Below are 19,302 nucleotides of genomic sequence, written 5' to 3'. Positions count from 1 at the left end.
CTTTTCTGTTGCCCTCTGTCTGATAGTGCTTTGCAAACATTCCCACCTTGAGCTGCCCAGCTCTCTACAGAAGCAGGGAAGTAGCGATATCTGCACTCTACAGGTGAGGAGACAGATGCAGTATCCCCCACCCCAAATATTCCAAATGGAAGTGTCCGACCCACCCAAAATCACATGATTGGCTTAAAAAAGCAGGAGATTTTACCGCATAATGAACACGGGGCTCGTTTTCTTTGCCTTCTGCCTACTGAACTTTTAGGGCACCCTTGTTTCATGTTTCCAAGCTTTTATGCACAGCCGGCAGGGCTAGAAACTTTGGGGGTTTAAAGAAATGAAAGCTGAGATTCTCCTGCAGTCACTTGATGTGCGCGCACACACACACACACACATGTGTGTGTGTGTGCATGTAACAATAACACCAAATACTTAGAGACTTGTGGTAAAATTGTGAGAGTTGGCAGCACTGCCTGAGCATGAGACCCCTTGCATTTCTCCAGGCAGGCTGGCTCCCTCTCCATATGTGTCTTTATTTAATGTGCTGTGGGTGGCTGTGGGTGGTAGTTGTACCTGAAGGGGAATGTGGGATGGAGTGGTGCGGTTGTGTGCGTATGGAGTGGTTGACCTTTGCTTCCTCTCCTCCTTTAATCTGTTGAATCATTATTCCCTGTAATGGCTCTGACGGTGTCAGAGAGGGGAGGGTGGCCAGGCAGCAGTGGCAGGGTGGTAAGGTGGCTGGGGTGGAGATGCGATGAAGTAGTACATGGTTATGGGCTGAGAAGCTGGCCCACTGTATTATTTTTAACTGGCCACCTTTTCACCAGGCGTGTGGCTGAAATGGCAGCAGCTGCTGAATCTCTCCACTCCCCTCCTTCCCAGGAGCCAGGGATGGAGAGCAGGGGAAGGGTCCTGCTGGGCCTCCCCCTCCTCCTTTTCCTGGAACAAGAAGGCAGCTGGGGGCTCACTCCTCTGTGGCTATGGCAGAGCGATATCTGGGTGGAGGAAGGAGAGCAAGGAAGAGAAAATCCATCTCAGGCAGAAATTGGCTCTGGCTGGGTTCGCTGGGCTGATTCCTCCGCTCTTATGAGAAGCAGTAAAATGTAAATGACAGGAACTGGAGCTCGTTACCGTGAACAGTGCAGGCGCTTGCTTTGAGGAGCCTCCTGCGGCTGCCAGCGAATCCTACGCTGCAGCCTGAGGCTGTGGGAGGGGAGTGTGCGTGGAGGGGGGAAGGCACCAGAGGGACCCCTTTGCCCCTGGATCTCTCCCCTGCTCTTTCGGCCTGGCTTTGTGGCTCGGGGATGGGCTGTAGATTGGAAGGGTTGGGGTTTAAGCAGCTGAGGCTGCTGGGCGTGGCAGGCAGAGAACTGCCACCACGGGCCTATAACAACGGCAACATTAGGGAGCCAGAATAGGAGAGACAAGAAACAGCCGAGGTTAGGGTGACCGTCTGGGACTGGGGTCAGTTCCCGGTTCTGCTGCAGATTCCCTGTGTGACTTGGACAGATCACTGAGGCCTAGTTGACACTAGCCATCTGGACAGGCCTAGCTCTGCTGCGCATGTCCCGAGGGCGGTGGTTAAAATGACCTAATCCCCTGTGTGGACGCGGCGAGGCCGATTAGCAACATTGGCAGAAGCCCCCTGCCGCCGGTGCTGCGGCAGCACCTCTAGTGCAGATGTGGCCTTGGCTGAGGAACTGAGGCACAGAGAGACCCTCATGTGGGGAGACGAGCGGGGGGCTGTGAGGGTCAGTCTGCTCAGGATTGTGAGAGGCTGTGGGGCTGGGTGCTGGAGAAGCACCTGGCATAGCTAGAATGCTCCTGCTCCCATTGAAGTCAGGGTTTGTTTTCCCCTGAGCAGGGTCATTCATGCAAACCCCACTCCCCGGATATTTCCTCCACTGTCTCCTGCTGTCCCCACCCGCCCGGCATCCAGGCCCCCCATACGGTTAGACCAGTGAGGCTCAGACTGAGGCTCAGGAGCCGCAAGTGGCTCCTCACTGGGTCTTCTGCGGCTCTTTGCAGTCCGTGTGATTTAATTATTAACCAGTCAGGATCTTTACTAGGTTAGTAACCAATTGTAGAACACTTGGCCAGTCACTTTGCTGTGAGAATATCGCTAAGAAATGCACCAAGGAATTGGCCAGACCGTGGCTCTTTTGGGGACTGTTGATCGCTACTTGGCGCCAGAACCACTGAGGTCTGAGTATGGCTGAGTGAGATGATGCCCGCGTGGCCCTGGGTCTCCAGGCTGGCGCCTACTGAAGGCAGTGGAAGTCTGCAGGCTCAGGGCTCCCAGACTGTGGCCCGAACCAGCTGGCAGTCGGTTCCTGGGCTCCCGGGGAAAGGCTGCAATTGGCTTGGCCCCAGCGGCGTGTCTGCCATACAGCTCTGGAGGTGTCTGCTGTGATTCCTTTCAAGTGGAATTTCCTGGGCTGCCCTCGCCCCATCCCTCCCGTGTGTGCGTTGGAGGAGAAAAGGCTCCCAGCTGAAGTCACACAGATAAAGGACTTACAAGGAACCGTGTTTTGAAAACGCTACATCCAGCTCCACCGAGTCCCTGTGTCTAGATTATAGCACCTGCTCGGAGCCGGCAAGCAATTAGATTCCCATCCAGAGAGCAGCATGGGTGCAATCCTTTATCTCTGCCTCTGCATCCGTCTCCTTCTCCTCTCCTTGTCATGGGAAGCTTAAGAGTAACGCAGTCAATGAGACCACGACGTGCCCCGTGACTCCCCAAGCCAGAGGACTGCGAAGGCCGGCTCTGCTGGGCCCAGAACAGCGCTATGGCAACACAGCCGCAGACGCGGATTAAGATGCAGGGAGGGTAGAGGCAGTGTGAGGAAGAGGGTTTTTTGTGTCTCAGTGCAATGTGGTGGGTGGCTGGGGGTGGGGATTGAGGGGAATAAGTGTTCTGGGAGCCCAGGGTTGGAGTGGCAGGGTGAGGCTGTGGGTTTATGTGGGGAGCCCAGGACTGGAATAAGAGGGGAGGAGGGTTTGCAGGTCAGGATTGGGGGTATCCGTGAAACTGTGGGTGGGTGGGTGGCTCACAACTGGGATAGCAGGGAGTGGGCTGCAGGTTAGGACTGAGGTGCATTGGCAGAGCTGGGGTTTAGGGGCAGGGGCTGCAATGACAGGGATGCGTGCCCGGGGGTCTGTATTGAGGTGCCTCAGCTGAGCTGTGTCCTGGCGGAGCTTGTATCTGCACATAATCACTGCAAGCAACCCCCCATAGTGTAATGACACAAACGCAGATTGCTGGGGAAATAGGAAGATACAGGAGACTCCATGTCACGTACTCTGGGCAGGGACTGAGAGAGACACCACTCGGGGATGGGAAATATCTCATTGCTGCCTCTTGAGGAGACAGAGGGACACCACTCGAAATGAAAGAGAAGAAATAGACCCACATACCTGAGAAAATGAAACCTGCCAGGGTAGAGCAGGAGCGGCCACTTCCAGCGGGGGCCCAGTGGCTGGGAAATAAAGAGGATCTGACCCACTCTGAGGCCAATCCGGGTCTAAACCTGGGGCAAACGGAGCCGGTGTCAGTTTGTCATGAGATCTGCTAAGTCCAAGGGGAGAACGGCTGGCGGAGGCTGCAGAGATGAAAGGCTGGATGGAGCCGGGCGTTTGGCCAGGAGCTGGGACCATCTCGTACATTGACCCATGCTGAGGCTGTGGTAGGGAGATGCTCCCGGGTGCCAGCTGAAGGGCAGGGGTGGCACTGGGGAGGCATGCAGAGCAGGAGAGGGGGCACATCTGTTTGACATGTTTAATAACCAGAGAAGCCAGTGAGTCAATAGTCCAGGACTGCTGGGGGTGGGGAAGGCATCAGGCGCAGGACGGCCTGGGGGGGTTGTAGCTGGTATCTGTCTAATTCTCCCCCACCCCCACACCAATGTGATGTGCTCAACTGCTCCAGCAGGCCGGGGATGCAGGCGGGTTGCTGTCCGCCCACCCAGTGCCCGGGGCAGAGTTGTGGCTGTGCCCCGGAAGTGCCCTGCCACCTCTAGCAGTGGGGACCCGTTGGCAGGCCCACACTGCCCAGTCAGAGCCATTCCTGGGGCTCACGGCAGGCCTGATCTGGGGCGGGCAGAGGGCTGCGATGGGCGCTGTCTAGGGTGCTGATTGGAGACACCTGCTTGGAGCATGGCTCTTCCTCGCTCTCTGGCGGGGGTGGCTGGTTTCTTGGTACCGAGTTAGGCCTTCAGACTTTGGCTGGGCAGTGCTGTCTGGAGGCACTAGCCCGGCTACAGGGACACAGGCCCCGGCAGGCCAGGGGGTCACTGTTCTGAGCTGACGCGGGCACCTGGGCGCGTGCGGTTGGTACCACGTGTGGGGCCGGGGTGGCCGGATGCAATCTGCCTCGCGCGAGCAGGCACCCCCGGACCTGGTGGATGAAAGGCTCAGGACAAAGGTACGTTGGGCTCCCTGCTCTGCAGTCCGGGGCCTTTTGCGTGCACTGCACTGTAACAGCCTAACAAGGTGTCAGCAGCCTTCCAGCGTCGGTTTGTTTTAGCGGCCACGTGGGGGGTTCTTTGGAAGCGTGAATCACCCACATCCAAAAGGATCAAGCAGCCCAGTGGCTCCCTGGTGGCTGTGGGGCAGACGTGGGGTGGTGAGAGTGTCTGCTGGAGTGGAAGAAGGTGTCTTCCCTAGTGGTTGCTCCGTACCGTGCTCTGAACTCCTCTCACCTCCCGCCTCTTGCGTTAGTCATTAGAAAACTATGCGGCGGGGAGCGGAGCAGAGTTTCTGCCAGGTCGGATCTAGTATTATTTCCTTAGAGCCTGTTGGTTGTGCTACCCCTCCGGGGGCCAGGCCAGGGAATATTACATATTGGCAAAGGTTACAACTCCTCACCATCCATCGCGCGGTCTCCACAAAGCCACTATCCTCATCAGCAGGAGAGCCAGAGTCACGGTCCACGCGTCCTTTCAAACGCAGGAGGGTGTGCAGCGTGGAGAACCCAACGGTGCTGCAGATCTGGGCTCTGCAGGCTGGGTGAGCTGAGTTGGTCCAGTCCGACATTTCTCGGCATCAAAATAATGCCCGCCCACGGGTTAGTTGGTTGGCGCTCTGTGCGAGAGAGGGCGCCAGGTCTGGAATGGCAGGACAGGCAGCACCAGGAGACTGCGGAGGGAGAAGCTACCCCTAGTCTGGCTGCAGACTGTGACGGAGGGGCACCCGCAGAGCTGTGTGTGCGGATCCCAGGATTGGACTAGCAAGGGCGGCCGTGGGTCAGAACGGAGCGGCATCGGCAGAGCTCAGTACATGGGGAGCCAAGGCCTGGGATGGTGGGTGCGTGTGCGGGGGAAGGGTGTGACGATCAGGCCTGAGACATTGGACTGTGCGGTTGGGGTAATAATTCATGTGTCCTGGCCTGTTCCCGCGAGGGCTGCGGGGGACGAGCCTTGATATAAATATCTCTTTGCTCGGCACACGACCTACTTTCCAGACAAGAACGCGAGCCTCTCGCTGCTCCATTCATCTTATTCTTTCCTCCCCCGCCCCCTCCCTGCGCAGGGAGCCCTAGTCCTGCGGGAGGCAGCCGCCTCGCCGCCCAGCTGCAAACCGCAGCCTCAGCTCTTTCCCCTTCAAACAGCTGTTACGGCGCCCAGGCGCTAGCTAATCCTGGGGTCTCCGGCCTCGTCCGCAGCAGGGGCAGGCCTGGCGTGACCTGGCCCCACAAGCCATGTGCCTCTGCATAGGGACACCTGGCTGGGCGGGAGCCGGACTAGCGTATGCACAAGGCACGTGCTCTTATTTAGGATGGAGGGTGGTGGGGAGGGGGAAGGAGGGTTCCAAACAGGCCCCTACTTCTCGACCGGGTGCAGGCAGCAGCGCGTATGGGTCTGGCAGGGAGGCCCCCTGGCTGGTGCTATGGGGCTGCTGGTGACCTTTCCCTACCATCTGGGGATGGGCCATTTCCTCCTGGGGCAGGAAGGGATGAGAGCCCTGGAGGGGTCTGGCCCAGCCAGACCTCGGCTTTGGTGGAGGCCTCTGTAGAGCATCACCTGTCTGGAGGCAGGGGATGCAGAGGGCCAGGAAGCTGCCTTTCCCAGAGGGGGTTGTTTTGGCACCTGCCCTGTGCTGCTCACCTGTCCCACTGTGGAGCCCGCAAGGGAGCAGAGCTGGCTGCAGACTCTGCCCGCGTGTCTCCGGGGCACATGTGGGGGGGAGGTGGGAGACAGTACTGGGTGCAGACGGGGAGTGTGCAAAGGGAAGGGGGCCACTGGGCACAGACAAAAGGGAGCAGAGAAGAGTGATCCCACGGACTTCAAACTGGGGAGCGGGGTCGTCTCTGCCGTTCTGCTCCCTGAGCCTCCCCTGGACGCTGGGCCGCTGCCCCTAGCCATGAGGGCGCTGCAGGAGCAGCGCGATGCAGTGACTCTCTCCCTCCACAATGGAGGCCAGTCAGCTGTGCGAAGAGGCCATGCCCTCCTGCCCGGTCCCGGCAGGCATCCTCTCGCCTGGCAGCTCTCCTCGCTCCACCTTCCTCTTCAAAGCCCGCTCCTGTGGTAGCCTCAGGAAGGGCGGCTGGGTCTGCGGGGCCAGGCCATTCACGGTGCAGCCCACTGCACTGAAGAGGTTAATGAACAAATAACGGGGAGAAGTTGCTCGGGGAAGAGAACTGGAGCTCCTCCCCCGCATCCAGCCCTGGCATCGCTGCCAGCTGGCTGCATTTCCCACTGGCTCAGCCGTTCAGTCTTTGCTCAGAGCCAGCAACCGATTTGGACAAACGAGCTTCATAAATAAAAACACTCGGAAAGACCTGTCTAGGAACCAAAGTGGCAGGCACCTTCCTCAAGGGCTGGCTGGAAAGCGAGGGCCATGTGGGCCCGTGCCAGGGAGGGAGGTGGTGGTATGGAGCTGGCAAGGCCTGGCCAAGGGGCGGTGAATGGTGGCGCTTGTAATGCTGCGCCCAGGTGTCAATCAGCAGTGACTCTGCCGGGCCAATGGGGTGATGCTGGGGTAGGTGAGAGGAGAATCGGGCCTTGTGGGTGCTTAGAAAGGGGTGGCCCCAAGGGGGCTGGGGCAGGGATTTGGAGCTGAGTGATTGTTGAGAGAAGGGAAGAGGTGGATGGCCCTTGCTGTGGGACATTTCAAACTAGGCTGGACAAAGTCCTGTCCTTGCCAGGGGGCTGTACTCTTAGGGCTCTGCGGCAATAGTGTCCCCACTCCAGCAAGCCCACAAGCCCCCTGGAGACTGTCCTGTCAAGGGAAGATGCTCTGGCAAGGGTTTTGGCTCAGTCTTTGAGCTGGGAGCTCAGACAAGTCTGGGCTCGGAGTGGCTGACAGCTGATCCTAGCTCAGCCTCCATGCATTGCCACCTCTCCTGGCCAAATTCACCCCGGGGCTGCCTCCGCTGGCTTTCTTGTGTTACACCAGCGGGGAACTTTGCCTGATGACTTGATCCCAGAAGGACAAAGCCCAAAGGGGGGAACAAGCCAAGAACTGGAGCGAATGTCCAGGCTTGGGAGCTGCTGGGATCCGTCACTCCAATTCCCAAAACCAGGGTGGCTGCAGCTGTGGAGAGATGGGGAGCCCCAGGAGCATGAGTCTGGTTGCAAGAGGTCACTTGAGACCTGAGATTTCTTTCTGCCCCACCTTGCAAACACTCCCCTGCTTGCTCAGCACAGAGGAGCAGTTGCCTAGACGCTCAGAGGGTTTTTTCATCTCCCTGGAAGCTGCTTGCCTTCAGCCCACCCTGAAATCACCCAGTCTCTCCCCTATTGTCCACCCACCTCACCGCAGCCTCCCCCTGCCTGGGATCGTGATGGCTCTGGGAAATAAATCCTTTCACGGGGAAGGAGATGAAAACTGAGCAGAGGAGGAAGCAAAATATTTGCTCAAATCTCATTAGGTGGATTCCTGTCGCCGAGACCCAGCCGAGTGTATTCAGGAGCCTTCTGATGTGTAATGAGTGAGAGATGTGTCAGAGGAGAGCCAGGAAGGGGAACCTCCAGCAATTGTAATTAGCTGGCTCTGCTTAGCCAGGCTCCGCTAATGGTGTTCGGGCCCCAAAATAAAAAGACTTTGAGGCTTTGATTTGTGGGGCTCATGCTGTATATTTAATTAGAGTGATGACCTCAGTGGAAGCCCTGGATTGCAATACAGATTGGGGTGATCTGAGGGGTGGTGGGAAGGTGAGTAAAAGAGGGTGTGGGGTGACACCCCCATTTTAATTGGAACATGCACTTCTCAGCCCACCCTCCCCCCCTGCCATGTATTTCAGCCAAGAGCTTAAAAGATTGGTGAATAATTGGGGTGGGGGGGAGAATGAGTAATGGGGCATAGTGTGCTGCCTTTCATACCCTGATCCTGCCAGGTGCTGAGCACCCTTCTGAGCCCCCGGATTGCTGAGGGCGCTCACCTTCCGGCCTGTCATAGTGGAGCTAAAATTAAATATTCAATTTGTATTGTCAATCTGTAAATCCTATAAACCTCTTTCTCTCTAAGCTGTTGTAGCGGGAATATCACTTGTGTAATCTCTGCCGAGGGCTTCCCCGCCCGCCCCGGTTCTGTGATTAGTGTTTCTTACCTTGCAGCCACACCTCCCCCTGACTCCTTGCTCGCTGGTTTTGCAGCTGCCATCCGACTGGGAAGAGTTGGGAGCAGTAGGCACATAAGAACGGCCATACTGGGTCAGACCAAAGGTCCATCTAGCCCAGTATCCTGTCTGCCGACAGTGGCCAGTGCCAGGTGCCCCAGAGGGAGTGAATCTAACAGGTAATGATCAAGTGATCTCTCTCCTGCCATCCATCTCCACCCTCTGACAAACAGAGGCTAGGGACACCATTCCTTACCCATCCTGGCTAATAGCCATTAATGGACTTAACCTCCATGAATTTATCTAGTTCTCTTTTAAACCCTGTTATAGTCCTAACCTTCACAACCTCCTCAGGCAAGGAGTTCCACAGGTTGACTATGCACTGTGTGAAGAACGTCCTTTTATTTGTTTTAAACCTGCTGCCCATTAGTTTCATTTGGTGACCCCTAGTTCTAATGGGAACAAGTAAATAACTTTTCCTTATTCACTTTCTCCACACCACTCGTGATTTTATAGACCTCTATCATATCCCACCTTAGTTTCCTCTTTTCCAAGCTGAAAAGTCCTAGCCTCTTTAATCTCTCCTCATATGGGACCTGTTCCAAACCCCTAATCATTTTAATAGCCCTTCTCTGAACCTTTTCTAATGCCAGTATATCTTTTTTGAGATGACGACCACATCTGTACGCAGTATTCAAGATGTGGGCGTACCATCAATTTATATAAGGGTAATAAGATATTATCCGTCTTATTCTCTATCCCTTTTTTAATGATTCCTAACATCCTGTTTGCTTTTTTGACTGCTGCTGCACACTATGTGGACGTCTTCAGAGAACTATCCACGATGACTGCAAGATCTCTTTCCTGATTAGTTGTAGCTAAATTAGCCCCCATCATATTGTATGTATAGTTGGGGTTATTTTTTCCATTGTGCATTACTTTACATTTATCCACATTAAATTTCTTTTGCCATTTTGTTGCCCAATCACTTAGTTTTGTGAGATCTTTTTGAAGTTCGTCACAGTCTGCTTTGGTCTTAACTATCTTGAGCAGTTTAGTATCATCTGCAAACTTTGCCACCTCACTGTTTACCCCTTTCTCCAGATCATTTATGAATAAGTTGAATAGGATTGGTCCTAGGACTGACCCTTGGGGAACACTAGTTACCCCTCTCCATTCTGAGAATTTACCATTTATTCCTACTCTTTGTTCCCTGTCTTTTAACCAGTTTCAGTCCATGAAAGGATCTTCCCTCTTATCTCATGACAACTTAATTTACAAAAGAGCCTTTGGTGAGGGACCTTGTCAAAGGCTTTCTGGAAATCTAAGTACACTATGTCCACTGGATCCCCCTTGTCCACATGTTTGTTGACCCCTTCAAAGAATTCTAATAGATTAGTAAGACACGATTTCCCTTTACAGAAACCATGTTGACTTTTGCCCAACAATTTATGTTCTTCTATGTGTCTGACAATTTTATTCTTTACAATTGTTTCAACTGATTTGCCCGGTACTGACGTTAGACTTACTGGTCTGTAACTGCCGGGTTCACCTCTAGAGCCCTTTTTAAATATTGGTGTTACATTAGCTATCTTCCAGTCATTGGGTACAGAAGCTGATTTAAAGGACAGGTTACAAACCATAGTTAATAGTTCCGCAATTTCACATTTGAGTTCTTTCAGAACTCTTGGGTGAGTGCCATCTGGTCCCGGTGACTTGTTACTGTTAAGTTTATCAATTAATTCCAAAACCTCCTCTAGTGACACTTCAGTCTGTGACAGTTCCTCAGATTTGTCACTTACAAAGGATGGCTCAGGTTTGGGAATCTCCCTAACATCCTCAGCCATGAAGACTGAAGCAAAGAATTCATGTAGTTTCTCTGCAATGACTTTATCGTTTTTAAGTGCTCCTTTTGTATCTCGATCATCCAGGGGCCCCACTGGTTGTTTATCAGGCTTCCTGCTTCTGATGTACTTAAAAAACATTTTATTACCTTTTGAGGTTTTGGCTAGCCGTTCTTCAAACCCCTTTTTGGCTTTTCTTATTACATTTTTACACTTAATTTGGCAGTGTTTATGCTCCTTTCTATTTATCTCACTAGGATTTGATTTCCACTTTTTAAAAGATGCCTTTTTATCTCTCACTGCTTCTTTTACATGGTTGTTAAGCCACGGTGGCTCTTTTTTTAGTTCTTTTACTGTGTTTTTAATTTGGGGTATACATTTAAGTTGGGCCTCTATTATGGTGTCTTTGAAAAGTGTCCATGCAGCTGGCAGGGATTTCACTCTAGTCACTGTACCTTTTAATTTCTGTTTAACTAACCGTCTCATTTTTGCATAGTTCCCCTTTCTGAAATTAAATGCCACAGTGTTGGGCTGTTGAGGTGTTCTTCCCACCACAGGAATGTTAAATGTTATATTATGGTCACTATTTCCAAGTGGTCCTGTTATAGTTACCTCTTGGACCAGAGTCTGCGCTCCCCTCAGGACTAAATTGAGAATTGCCTCTCCCCTCATGGGTTCCTGTACCAGCTGCTCCAAGAAGCAGGCCTGGGGGCAGGAGTTCAGATCCCAGAGTGGGGTATCAGGAGCTGCTGCCTCTCCTTGGAAGGGCCCAGCGGTGGACCCAGCTTGGCAGTGCGAGTGGATCGTGCTATCGCATGGCTTTTTGGTGGAATGAATTTGCTGGGTCTCAGTGTGCTTTCCTAGAGGACGGGGGTTTGCACTGGAGAAAACGACCGCCCCGCTTGCCTCCTAGCTGGCAATCCCAGCAGACAGGCCTAGGCCGAACAGATGGTGGGATGAGGAGGACAGCAGGAGCCTTCCATTCCCCCATGCTCTCACAGGTGAGGACAGAGAGAGGAAGGCACCAAATTGGGACTCAAGAGAGCTGGGTTCAAATCCCGCTGCTGCCCAGACTCCCTGTGTGACCTTGGGCCAAACCACTTACCCTCTCTGTGCTTCATTTCCTCACCAGTAAAATAGGGGTAATAACCCCCCCTTTGCCTTGTAAGCTCTGTGGGGCAGGGTCCATCTCTCCCTCTGGGGATGGGCTGTGGTCTCAGCTATGGCCTTGCAGTGCTGTTACGATAATGGGCGTGGCGGAAGCTTGCTCTGGGCTGTGCCTGTTCTGTGGATCTGCAGGGCTCAGTCCAGTGCTGCCTTCGTGAGGATTAAAGGAATAATCCCAGCTGCCTTTAACTGAGATGAGGCCGAGAGCCAGGGCAGTGGCAGAGCGGGTGGCCAGAAAGGCCAGGATCTGTCCCCACCTTTGCTACGTGTTCGCTCCAAAGAGGTTCTCTTGAGCAGGTTTCCAAAGGCCAGAGGGGTGGAAGTGGTTCCCTCCCCCATGGAAAAGTACAAGACTTCTGTCTCCTTCCTGTTTCAAAGCACCTGAAAATAGGACTGAGTCATCTGCCTTCAAACTCAGGACATGCCAGGCTACTGCAACACGAGATACTGTCCTGGAGTAGAGGCTTTGGGAACTGGATTCAATTGTCCAGACCATACGGGCTGTGATACCTAGAGACAACAGGGTGACCGACAAACTGGCTCTGAGCTACCTGGCTCTGGAGGGCAATTTGGAGCCTTAAAGAAACAGCTTCACCTCCTATTATTGACTGGCCTTCGGAGCAATGGTCACATCCGAACCTTGCAAACCCTCCCTGGCTGCATTAGCAGAGCTAGACAGGTGCTGGAACTGCACTTTGGAAGCACTAGATATGATGGGCCAGATCCCTCAGCTGGTGTCAATTGGCATCAATATACACACACATGGAGCAACTGAGGAATCACCAGGCTGCATCTGACCAGTGGTCTGTCTAGTGCAGTCTCCTGTTCCTGTGGCCAGTATCATCTGCTTCAGATGAAGGTCCAAACCCCAGGTAATGGACAGTTGCACAATAACATGTACGGGGGAAATTTCTTCCTGACCCCAAGCAGTTAGTGGTTGGCTGGTGCCTTGAAGCATGAGAGTTTCTAGCCTCTATAAAATGTATTGTCCTTCTAAAGCTTGCCTGCCCTTTAGCCCTGCAGGTCCCCTGATCCTCAGGTATCACCCTGACCTCAAACCCATTGCGAGCCCCAGAGAGGAAACGGCAGGTGTGGGGATGCCGGCTGGGAGATTTACAGCAGGGATTGTTCATTGGCTGTGACTCATTCCACTTGTGGTGCTTTTCAGAGCCACTTGGGAAAGTGGCAGATTAGAGAGCAAGAGCCGAGGGACATTTAATGACTCGTTGGTGAAAATATTGAGACTGGCTCGCAGGGTGAATGCGCGTTGGCCTGCAACGGAGAGGTGGTGCTGCTGGGTCAGTAGATGAGTGAAAATGGACATTTGCGGTGCTTGCCTAAGCCTCAGTCAGTGAGCAGACCCACCTGACGGCTGCTTGGGAAGAGGGGGGCTCATGGAACGCGTGGTAGGGCATTTCTCACTCATCTGCCCTCTCCCCGCTTGCCCCCAGGATGGAGGCAAGTGTTTTAAAAGGGATAGAAATCCCAAGTGAGTCAGTGGTAGAACTGGGACTAGAACCCAGGCGTCCTGGCTCAACTCCCCCCCTGGCTTTAATAACTAGACTCTTCTCTGACCTGACCGGGAGCAAAAGGCAGAAAAAAATCACTAAGTATTTTCCTCTGATGCAATAAAGTTAGCATTGGCTGAAAGACCAGTTTCTCTCTCTCTTCTGTTTTTATCTAATCTTAGTTTTATACTCAGCTGAAGCTCAGATTAGATTATTTGAGATAATCAGAAAGTTGGGCTCCTGAATTAGGAACTGAGTTGCCTACAGCAGGTGTTTAAGGGCTCAAGTGTCAATTGCCGAGATCAAATCTGGAACGGGGAGTGGTGATTTAGGGAACCATAAAACAGAAAATGGAGCCTTGAGGGAGTTTGTGTGTCAGAGAGAGAGAGAGAGAGAGAAATCCAGAGCACCAGCTCCTTAGCTGGTATAAATGAGCAGAGCTTCATTAGCTTCAATGGGGGTTACACTCCTTTACACCTCTGCGGAGGATCAGGCCCCTGCATTGAATTAGTCTCATAGACTTTAGGCCAGAAGGGACCATCATGATCAATTAGTGTAACCTCCTGCACACGGCGGGGCACAGAACCTCACCCACCCATTCCTGCAATGGGCCCAGAACCTCTGGCTGAGCTACTGAAGTCCTCAAGTATTGATTTAAAGACTTCAAATTACAGAGAATGCACCATTTTCTCTAGTTCAAACCAGCAAATGACCTGTGCCCCACACCCAGGGCCTCTGCCAATCTGACTGGGGGAAGATTCCTTCTTAACCTCAGATATGGCGAGGCCCACAGCCAGACACGTGGGAAAGAATTCAGTCTAGTTACTCAGAGCTCTCCCCACCTAGTGTCCCATCTCCGGCCGTTGGAGAGATTTGCTCATAGCAGTCGCCGATGCACCGTGTGCCATTGTAGGCAATCTCGTTGTATTATTTCCTCCATAAAGTGATCAGACCCAGTCTTGAAAGGAAGATGGTGTTTTTTTTTGCCCCCGCTGCTCCCCTTGGAAGGCTGTTCCAGGACTTCACCCCTCTGATGGATAGAAACCTTCCTCGAATTCCAAGTCTAAATTTGTTGATGGCCAGTTTATATAATTTGTTCTTGTGCCAGCATTGGCCCGTCATTTCAATAACTCCTCTCTCTGCCTGGTGTTTATCCCGCTGGTGTATTTATAGAGCGCGATCATATCTCCCCTCACCCTTCGTTTGGTTAGGCTAAAGAAGCCAAGCTCCATTCGTGTCCTCTGATCATCCTAGTAGCCTTTCTCTGCACCTGTTCCGGTTTGAATTCATCTAGATCAGAACTGCACCCGGGATTCCAGATGAGGTCTCACGCGTGCCTTGTACGATGGTAATGCCACTTCCCTATCTCTACTTTTCATTCCCAGGTGCTGTTTGTCTGATTATTGTATCCATGATGCTCAAACTGCTTTTTATGTCCTCTTTTAAACCCCCCCCAGTGCAATTTTTGAGGCACGAAATGGCCTAGAATCAAATTAATTCAGAGCCAGATTTTCAGAAATACTGAGATCTGACTGCCCCCATGGACCTCAGTGGTGTGGAGAAAGGGAGTGTTATTTACCTCATCACATAACACAAGAACAAGGGGTCACCCGGTGAAAGTAACAGGCAGCAGGTTTAACACAACCCAAGAAAGTACGGCTTCACTGTTAGCCTGTGGAACTCCTTGCCAGGGGATGTTGTGAAGGCCAAAACTAACAGAGTTCGAAAAAAAAATTAGATAAGTTCCTGGAGCATAGGTCCATCAAAGGCTATTAGCCAAGCTGCTCAGGGATGCAACCCCATTCTCTGGATGCCCCTAGCCACTGACTGCCAGAAGCTGGGAGTGGACAACAGGGGATGGATCACTCAATAACTGCCCTGTTCTGTTCATTCCCTCTGAAGCACCTGGCATCAGCCACTGTCAGAAGACAGGATACTGGGCGAGATGAGCCATTGGTCTGACCCAGTATGGCCATGCTTATGTTCTTGTGCCTCAGTTTCTCCACTGCTAAAATGGGAAGTGATGCCCCGACCTCCTTTGCTGATGTCTATGGCTGGAGAGCCCTGGACACTTGCAAAGCATTGCTGTTCTGCACAGGAGGGAGCACGCTCACCCATTGCCCGTTCTGCTCAGTGCAGCCTCCCTCTTCCCCAGAGCAAGAGGCCAAGACCTTCCTCAGAGGCTCTCCACTTCCCTGAAGTCCTACTGCAGGGCGCCCCCGCTGGGTGGTGTTCAGTGGGATAGTTCCATCGGAGAGGCAGCGGGTGAGCAGACGTGGCTGCTGGATCCCGGAAGGGACTTGTGGAGTTAACCGTTCAGTAAAGTGAAGCCAACATGAAAAGGCAATCACACCTCTTATGTAACTGACGGGGAGGGAGGGGCCGCATGAGAGCCTGCCGGGAAGCTGCTGCTGCTGCTCTGTCTGTGATCATTTACTTAGAGAAGACAGAACCTGGAGGGAAGTGGGTCCCGCATCCTGAGATGGCTTCATGAAAGACAGGCTGTCCTGTACCATCCTTCAGAGCTCGGCAGAAGGGAGGCGGGGTGGCAGAAAGGGGCGGGGGAGCTCCCCCTCCTTCTTTGTTTAATGCATTTTTGGACATGATTTTCAGTTCTGATCCTCTGGAGCCTGGATCCCAGTGCACTCTGGATCCCATATCTGAAGTGTGTGTGTGTGTGTGTGTGTGTGTGTGTGAGAGAGAGAGAGACCGAGAGAGAGACCGACCCAGACCCACACCCACACCTGAGTATGCCAGGCTTCCAGCATGTGCACACAGCAGAGCTGATCAGAAAATGGATTTTCCATCCTCTGAAAAATTGCTGAGATTTGGAAAATAAAAAATGGTCCCAAATTGGGATGAAAATTTCAAACATTTTTGCAAAATGAAACTCTGGAAAAAATGGTCATTTCAGGTCAGTTGAAATGTTTTGATAAATTCAAAAGGTTTGATTTTGACCATTTTTAATTTTGTTTATATAAAACATTTTGAAACAAAAAGTTAAAACTTTTCCCTCTGAAAATGTCAAAATGGGACATTTCAGCTTTTTTTTTTCCCTAAACAAAATTTTTTTTTTAAAAATCAATACAAGTTTGCAAACATTTCAGTTTGGTCAAAATGGCATTTTTTTTCCTGACAGGAAAACTGTTTTGGTGAAAATTTGTCAGCCAGCTCCAGCGTACATGCATGTGAATGCACACGCCCATGTAAAATCTCCTGGTGACTGTCGTGTAGAGAAGGACTTATTGGTGAAGAAGAGTTGAAAGCTGCAGCTATTACTGGCAACTCACGCTGTGATTTATTTGATGAATTATCTCCTTTTCCACCCTGATTACATCTTGCTCTTAAACCCACCATGATCCTAACAGGTTTGTTTGTTGTTTGAAATTTTTTGCCAATTTTTTTTTTCCCGAACATGTCTGAGCCGCCGGATGCGTCTCAGTCTGTGACTCCTCAATTGGCTGGCACTTGGGATTCGCCTCTTGAGCTTTATAACTGGTTAGCTAAAGTCACACGGCTTTACTGCTATTCTCTGATTAGGTGGCCTAAGCTTTATAAACTGCTTCCTTGTGGTTTCTTTTGATTTTCCTTCCTTGATTTAGATGAGTCTCAGCTGCAGGATTGAAATTGACCATTCACAGTCATGCAGACAAAATAAACGTGAATAAAATCAGGCTGGAAATGAGAGGAAGGTTTCTAAATCTGGGAGGAGGGAGGTTCTGGAATGCCCTCCTTACAGGAGGAGTAGGCAACACCCAGTTGGCTTTGAGGAGGAGCTTGATAAGTTTATGAATGGAATTGTGTGACAGAGCTGCCTCCGATAGCAGGGGACTGGACTCAGTGAGACAGGAGGTCCCTATGTCCTGTGTTCCCGACACTGGGTCGTACCAAGGTTCTTGAAGAGTGAATGATAATGGGGTGGGCACAGGTTGAATCAGTCGCCAGCTTCTAACTTGGTTCTGAGCCGGTTTTGATGCTGTTAGACCAGCTCTGCTCAGCGCGTAGGGTGAAATCCTGGCCCAGCTGGAGTCGATGGCAAAGCTCCCATGGGCTGCAGTGAAGCTGGCATTTCACCTTTGGAGCTCAGCAAGGGAGCTGGGGGACATGAGTAGGGTCTATGGGGATCTGCAGGGTGGGAACCCCATGGCGGGAGAGGAATTTGAGGGGCACAGTGTGGTGTGATGGGCTGCAATGAAGGAAAGGCATGAAGTCCATCTGGATGAGGAAGAGGCCCCAGCCATGGAGGCCTTTCAGGGCCATCTTGGCAAGTTGCAGGAGAATTTTCTCTTGGGGGCTGGTCCTGTGTCAGCCAGGAGAGAGGCTGCTTGGGACCTACAGGGCTCTTTTCCTTTGTTAAGAGGCCACAAGCTGCTGCCCTTCCCCCTAGCCCGTCTATCTTACCTGCAAGTACTAGCTGGCCCCCATTACTGTAGCATCTGAGTGCCCCACAGTCTTTAACGAACTTCCCCTACGTGGGGGGACGTGCTATTGTTCCTAATTCTCCAATGGACACAGAGGCCATAGGGCAGGCCTGCATCACAAGTTAAGGTGTCATTGTCACGCTGGCGGGCGTACCCCTGGTAGCTTTAATTGAGCTAGTGCAGGTAACTGAAGACACACAGATGCAGCGGCAGGGACCCCCACGCAGCCACATTGTCACTGCTCTCTCCACCTTAGAGCTGGGACACACGTGTGCTACAATCGAGCCTGCGTGTGTGGCATAGACATACCCTAAGCAAGTGGCCTAAGAGCAGACAGGGTGCAAGGACTTGAATCCAGGTTTCCCGAGTCCTGAGTAAGTGTCTGAACCACTGGACCATCCTTCCTCTCTGCACGGTTGACTCTCAGGACAGCTCTAAGAGGTAAACTGAGGCTCAGCTAATGCGTCAGACAGGCCTGTTCTCTGGAGCCGGGGGGAAGAACCAAGGTGAGAGAATCCTGGGCAGCAAACGGGGCCGTAACAGCAAAGCCCCAGCTCAACCCGTCTCTTCCCTTTCCCCGCTGTCAGTGAGTTCCTCAGTGGGATCGCAGCTCCGCCTTCCCTGCTGCAGTGTGTGCTGCTTCTGGCATCCCCACGTGCGCCCATCTGCTCCTGAGCTCAGGTTTCCCGCCTTCTGGGGAAGGGAGGCTGAGCTCACTCCTGAGCTGCCAAGGGTTGAATTCCTGACGGCTCCTTCGCAGCAGGAGATGTTGAAAAGCAGTGGAGCAGGCTTCGTGCTATCGTAAGTCTGACGATCTTCTTCTCCGAGGGTAATTCTTTCCCTCTTTCTTGCTCTCCTTTCCCTTTACTGGGACTCGTGCTAAGAGCCGTCAGGCCTTGAAATATTTAGATTTTCACCAGTGTTGCAAATTAAACCCAACAGTTTAAAAAAAAAAAAAAGTCCCGCTCTTTGCATTGTGCTTATCTTTTGCAAGCTCAGTTGAAATGCAATCCTCTGTGCCCCCCCCCAGCGCTGCCAGTCCCCCTCCCCCATCTCACAAGGAAACCCCGCCTCCCACCCACATTGCATAGCCTCTTGGAACCGATACAGCCGGGTTTGTCGCTGAGCATCTCTGCCATGGGTGGGAAGAGCCTTGATGGACTAATGGATAAAGTGCTGTTTGTATCCACCCCTTGCCCCCGTTCCTGCTCCCTGGGAAGCCACGCCCCCTTCCAATAACATCCTGCTATTCTCCCTCAGGTGTGTAGATTAGCCAGTCAACAGAAAAGCCGCGGAGATGGGATACCGCCCCAGCCTGGCAATTGCTGTGCAATGCTGACATCTGACCTCCATGGTAAAGTCCTTTGACGTGTGGAAGTATATCAAGGGTCTTAGCGGAGCGCACACGCCCCTGCAGATGCCGCGTCAAGGGGACCTGACATCAAGTATTTCATTTTTTTTTTAATCTAGAGGATTTCTTTAAGCGACGAGTTGGTTCAGGTTCCCCAGCCGCTGGGGTGCTGGAAAATGCTGACGGAGCTGGCGAGTGAAATGCCAGGGAGCTCCACAACCACTTGGGATTGCGGCTTACGCTCAGTGTCAGTGGGTAGCTCACAATAGGAGCTTTAAAGTGACACTAGGCTTAAGTCATTACACCATGTGGCTGGGGAGATATCTGGCTTCTTAAGCAGACATCAGCACCTATTTTTTTTTATTGTAAGAAGTGGGAAGTTCAGTTGCGGACCCAGAGGGCGAGATATAAAAGCCGGCATGAGGGAGCAGGGGCAGAGAGACTGAGTCTAAAACTCTGC

The 19,302-nt window shown here is 52.4% G+C and overlaps 1 protein-coding gene across 4 annotated transcripts in view; it reads left to right on the top strand.

Moving 5' to 3' along the window:
- Positions 1-19,302, top strand: part of DLGAP3 (DLG associated protein 3) — a 121,847-nt gene that overhangs the window by 33,726 nt on the left and 68,819 nt on the right. For 2 of the 4 annotated variants that reach the window (XM_044997740.1, XM_044997734.1), the window contains exon 2: positions 18,752-18,845. The exons of 1 other annotated variant lie outside the window; for it this stretch is intronic. The gene's annotated coding sequence lies outside the window, so the exon portion shown is untranslated. Of the gene's footprint in view, positions 1-16,209; positions 16,439-18,751; positions 18,846-19,302 lie in introns of all 4 variants that reach the window. One more of the 4 variants, XM_044997739.1, reaches the window with a different exon arrangement.

The sequence above is a fragment of the Mauremys mutica genome, chromosome 23, assembly GCF_020497125.1.
Source record: "Mauremys mutica isolate MM-2020 ecotype Southern chromosome 23, ASM2049712v1, whole genome shotgun sequence".
Classification (NCBI taxonomy): domain Eukaryota; kingdom Metazoa; phylum Chordata; order Testudines; family Geoemydidae; genus Mauremys; species Mauremys mutica.
Note: the sequence above shows the minus strand (reverse complement) of the source record. Positions and strands in the feature narration are given on the sequence as shown.